Below are 6281 nucleotides of genomic sequence, written 5' to 3' on the forward strand. Positions count from 1 at the left end.
TTTTATTTTCCGAGTTTTGTGTCTTGTCACTTAGTGTCGTCTCGAGTGCTTGGAATTGGTTTCTGAGATCTTTCGTGCAGATTGACAACTTCCTTTGAAAATCGAGTCATTTTCGCATTTTTCATTTTTTTTACACTATTCATCTTTCGTCTTTTTCTCGGTTGTCACTTTGTTGGCATAACCTCGCTTTTCGTGTTCGGTTTTGCTTCCACTTTTGTATGCACCCATGATATATGATTTCTTAGAGACGTGTGTTTTTACTTTCCTAGAAATGCATGCCATTTGTGCACTTTCTTCCTTAGGGGTGTGGATGCACACTTTCCTTGAAATTTTCCTTTCTTTTGGGGCCACTAGTGAAATTACTGAAAGTAATTATTTTTCATCTTAGGGACCATTTTGTAATTTAATTTTGAAGATATTATCAAAAAGGACCTTTTTACAATTTCCAGAAAGTGTGACACTCTCATTGGTCCACTTGTTGATATTTGTGTGGAAACACTTTGATATCTTGGATAATGACACATGGAGGGTGGAGATTCATCCACTTGTTGACCTAGGATTGGTGCACTTGTTGGCTTGGATTGTTGACAAGTGTAGGCTTGAGATTAAGCCTATGAAGGGGCCATTGATTTGTGACAAGTGTATGCTCCAAATTTAGTCTTGCAATTCCTTTTGGGCCACTTTGGGATTATGGTTTTAAAGAAGGGCTTTTGTGCAATTGATCAAACTAGTGTGTGTTGACCATGGTGTAAGACCACATAGTGAGTGGAGGATTTCTAATTCCTCCATTCACATTCCATCACACATTATTTCTTTATCTCCCTCTCTTATAAAGAAAACCCTAGCCTCCATGGATAAAGCTTAGAGCCTTAAGCTTTTACCTTGATTTTGGAGGGCCTTCCACTCACCTTAGATCATGAAGCTTGGAACAGTTTTTGTTCCTCTCACTCTCCTCTTCATAACCCTAGAAAGGTTTGCCATTTTGTGTTGATTTGCCTTGGATTCTAGAGAGACGCTTCTCTAGTGAGGTAGGGGATGTTATAGGTTTATATTTTGTTGTCTTGCATGCTTTTGATGCTTATACATGTTGTATGCGTGTCTTTTATTAATTTAAGAAATTAATGATTGTTGTAACTTGCATATAACTTACTTTTAACTTGGTATATGGCATGGCCTTCACTTGATCTTCGTTATATAATTATTTGGAACCATTTGAATGAGTTTTCAAATCTAGAGAATTAATGAATTTAATTTGATTTAAATTCTAGTTAATTGCACCTTGCTTGTTTTCCATTTTTTACTTGATATATGGCATAGCCATGACTTAATCCTTGATATATATTAATTTGAGATCATTTAAACAACTTTTGAAATCTAGAGATTTAATTAATTTAAATTAATTAAATTCCACATGATTATATCTTGCTCCCTTTGTGAAATTAATGTGATATTTGCAATCACCATGGAATGGACATTCACATATATAAATTTGGGAATTTTTGGACAACTTTGATTTCTAGAGAAATTGATTAATTAGGTTAATTAATTTCCACTTAGTGTTCTAATGATAGGGACATCTATTTCATGGGGCTTTTGCCTATTTAACATGTATCATGACTTGTTGCAACTTGACTCCATTAATGTAGTTAATGAACTTGCACCTTTATTTTGGAATGGTTTGATTACTCATGTGTTGCTTAGTAAGTAGTTGAATCATCAATCTCATACTTGTGGTATATTTATATCAATGGATTTTATGTGCTATATATCCTAGTTCTTAGTCTATGTGGATACATACTATGATTTCTTGACATTTCACATGCCATCATAGTTGAGAACTTAGGGCATGACTTGTGTGTTCCAAAACCTTAGTTGTGCATGGAACGTGGCTAAATGCATTTCTTGTATTTTGATACTATCTTGACTTGCACAACTTGTTGATTTTGGAACTTAGGATATCAATCAAAAATTGACAAGGCTAGGACTTGGTTCTAGTACGGGAGATATGAGAGCTTCCTATCTTATAGTGCGCACCAGGGGAAAGGTACCCATGGGTTAGTAGCCCTAAAGTGATCTCAAGAGTACGGTTTTAATCTGGGCGATATCTGAGTTTCCACATTGGTTGATTTCACTCTTTAAATTTCAAGTTGCTATTCCTTGAAGATTTGAACTTGTCGTGTATGTGAGATGCTCCAATCTTGTTTCAATGCATAGATTTTATGCTTCATTCGTGATTTGACTCCTTAAATTTCAAGTGTTGTATTCCTTGAGGATTTAAGACTCTTTTCGTATTGTATGGAATATCCCATCCTTGCTTAATTGCATAGATATTATGCCTTGTTCTTGATTCCATCTATAACTCTTTTCGTGGTGTGTGAATTGTCCCAACTTCGTCAAATTGTGTAGATATTATGCATTATCCTTAATATCATGTATTCTTCTTGTCGTGTTCATGGAATATCCCATCCTTGTTAATTGCATAGATATTATGCCTTATTCTTGAATTCGTGTTTAACTTGCATAGATATTATGCCTTGTTCTTGAATCCGTGTTTAACTTGTATAGACATTATGCCTTGTTCTTGAATCCGTGTTTAATTTGCATAGACATCATGCCTTATTCTTGAATCCTTGTATAACTCTTATCGTGTTAATCAAAATGTAATAATCTTGTTAATTGCATAGATATTGTGCTATGTTCTTGATTTCGTGTATTATCCCTATCGTGTTAATTGGTATGTTCCAATCCTGTAAATTGCATTGCTTTATGTGATCCATGTATTCTAGTATCTTCTTGTCCTGTTGTATGGACTATTCTAAACCTTGTTAAATTGTATTGAAAATGCAATTCATGTTGATCTATACTCAAGCATCCTTCTTGTCGTGTTCTGTGGATTATCCCAATCTTGATTTATTTCATGTACGTATGTATATCATAATTCTTGTTAATTTATGCTCTAGCATAGCTTAGGATGCTCCCTGAGTCTCACCTTAACATAGACGTTAGGTGGCATGAGCCCTTTAACATGTTTCACCTTAAGGTGATAAATTGTAAAACGCTAGGTCGATGCATGCTCATTTCCTACGAGTAGCTTTATGTTGCTCACCCCAAAGTTACTGGGGCATATTTTAGGTACAAAGATTTGGTTCGTGATGCTTATCGTTCCTTGGGTGACTCGTTGCCTTCAAGTTTCCATTTCTTGCAAATGTTAGCATGAAACATCATTTTGTAGACTTATATGTCAAACTTGTATTATTTGACTCCATATATGTAATGTGTACATAAGTACACCCTTCGTATTGTATTTGACATATATGAGATGAGGCCGGAGGCCAATGACATGTAATTTATATCCCATGTAATTTTCGACTTCATGAAATTTTATGAAAATATTGAAAAATGCCAAGTTATTGTTTTGCCATGGTTGCATCGGGTGTGGGAATTCCATTTTCCTTCTTTCATAGGGTCTCATTAATCATGTATGAAGTGTGGCCAAGGGCCAAACGGTCATTTAAAGTCATTTGTTGATTTTGGTTTTCAAAATTTTCGTTTCAAGTTCATTTTTGCCTTTTTTGGCCGTTGGGGGGTCAGACTTTGACTCGGCCATTTTCAGGAGCCGCGGATCATTCCCACGCACTCAAAATCATCATTTACATTTGTGTGAATGATCATTTCCATGAAAAACCCTTTCGTTTGTGTTTTGAGCCTCCTATGCACTCATTTCACTTTTTTGTTGAAAAACTCGGCCTAAGGGATTTTTGGGAATTTCCTTTGGGAAATAAATTCCATTCTTGACTCTATCAAATAGAAAATATGATTTTAAGGGGGGTTTCTTCATGACATTTTTCCGAAAAATGTCATCTTGATCTCAAAAATCGTGCTCCAAACTCATTTTTCAGCTAAAACACTGTTTTTGCTGCATTTTTAGCATTTTGTTCAAGTTGAACCGGTTCAAGAATAGTTGAACCGGTTCAAGGTGTCATTCTGGTTCAACTTGGGCATGCTGCCAATGTTGAACCAGTTCAAGAAATGTTGAACCGGTTCAAGTCTTCCAAAGATTTCAACTTTGGCCTTCCAACTTCAAACTGATGTAACTTCTTCGTTTCAACTTAGAATTGGTCCATTCTTGAGTCTAAACTGACCGTGTCGAAGTAAGCTTTCCAATGGTACCAATTTCAGCTTTAGATTCTTTTCTTAGCTCAAGATATCATCATTTTAGTGAGAGGGTGTCGGATTTGGTTCGAACCGGGATAGGGTTCTTTTGAGATTTCTCTTCCTTTGGCGTTGGGACTTCATGTGAAGTTGCCAAAGGTTGTTTTTGAATGTTTTTGATCTCATTTGACTTGTTGGTAGTCAAATTCCTTCCTCTTATGGTAAAATGACCATTTTACCCTTACTCTTTCCTTCGGTAGGGTTTTCATACCCTTATCTTTGTTTTGCTTCCGCACTTTGTTCCTTTGGGTTCTGTAACCTCATGGAAGGTTATCAAAGGGTCTTAGAGGTGTGTTATGCCTTGGGAGATCATTGTCTTGTTTCTTGCTTCCGTATCTAGATCCATTAATGGATCAACCTTCGGTTCATCACTGTAGTACCGGGTTGAATCAAAACCCAGGTCGTTACACTCTCCCCTCTGTTGTTTACTTTGGTTACAGAGCACCTTTCTTCTATTATTAACAATGCGTTTCAAAGGAATGATGTTTCAGTTACACATGCTGCTGCTCAAACTCAACCTGTATTGAACCATGTCTTCTTTGCTGATAACCTGTTGATTACATGTAAAGCTTCTATCTCCAATGCTAAAGCTTTAGATGGTTTATTTAAAAAGTTTGAGAAGTTACAGGGTTACAAGTCAGTCAACAAAAGAGCTCTACAATTTTTTCTAGAGCAGTTAGAAGGAAATCAACAATGCTTAGAGTTCTGAAATGCTCTGAAGAACAATTACCAATTAAATATTTGGGGTTGCCTCTTAGACCTTATAGATTAAAGAAAGCGAATTGTCAATCGTTAATTGATAAAATTTCAAGAAAGATTAATTACTGGTGCACTAGATTGCTCTCCATTGCTGGTAAAGTGGAACTTGTTCGTTCCACCATCAATCCTATATTTTTGTATTGGTGTAGTATTTACAATGTTCCAGTTTTTGTGATCAACCAATTGCAAAAAATGTGCAGAAACTTTATTTGGGGTAGTACTGATCACTCCAAAAAAATTCATCTCATGAGTTGGGATAAAATTACTAGCGACAAGGCTGAAGGTGGTCTTGGTTTGAGAAAACTTGTTGATATTCAGTCTGCCTCTAGAGTTGTTCTTACTTGGGATTTCTTGATAAGTAAAGATCGACTTTGGGTGTCTTGGTTCAGATTTAAATATACGCCTTCATCAAGTTACTGGAATGTCATTCCTAAAATCACTCATTCTGTCATTTGGAGAGCTATGGTGGAAATGAGAGATATTATGTTATAACATGTTAATTTCTGTGTTGGGAATGGTTTGATATTTCATATGCAAGATCCATGGTGTCATGGTATGACCATTTCTCAAAGATTTGGTCACCGGATTTTAAGGTCTCTAAATATCTCCAGATCTGATACTTTGAGTATTTTGTTGAGGAATGGTACTTGGGACTGGCAGCGTTTTCAGGGGCCTGGATTACAACAAGTTAGATCTTTTTTGAATGCAGTGCCTATTCATGATTCCATTGATAAGTTCATGTGGGATAAGGGTAAATTTTCGTTCAAGAGAGCTTGGCAAGTCTGTAAAAATCATGTGGAGGAAGTTGAGTGGTATAGTCTTTGCCGGGGCAAAGCTCGACCTAGATGGTCTGTCATTGCTGTTTTTATTCTTCTAAACAAAGTGCTGTCCATGGTTAATCTTCAGAGAAGAAAGGTTTGCTTGGTGCCGAGATGTACCCTTTGTCACGCTGCTATGGATTCCACTGACCATATTTTTATAAAATGTAGCTTTGCTAAACATTTTTAGAGTTGGTTAATGGAGCTGCTTCAATAGAATTTACTTCAGTTTGATACTGTTGCAAGTACTGATGATCTTTTTAATTGGTTTAAAACAAATTCTTCTATGGGATTTCATAAGACTCTGTTTGCAGCGTCTCTTTGGGGTATTTGGCATGAGAGGAATGCTAGGCTTTATGGCCATGATACTGAGCCGGAAGTTGTTGCTAGGAATTTATTGTTAGAAGTGTTGGATATACACAATACTTCTATTACTGAACTTACTTGTTAAATTCTATATATTTTTCTTTCAGCTGAGGTTTTGAGTTTGTC

This window comes from Cornus florida, unplaced genomic scaffold (genome assembly GCF_030987335.1).
Source record: "Cornus florida cultivar Cherokee Brave unplaced genomic scaffold, ASM3098733v1 CherokeeBrave_3.0.0_Hap2_Chr09, whole genome shotgun sequence".
NCBI lineage: Eukaryota > Viridiplantae > Streptophyta > Magnoliopsida > Cornales > Cornaceae > Cornus > Cornus florida.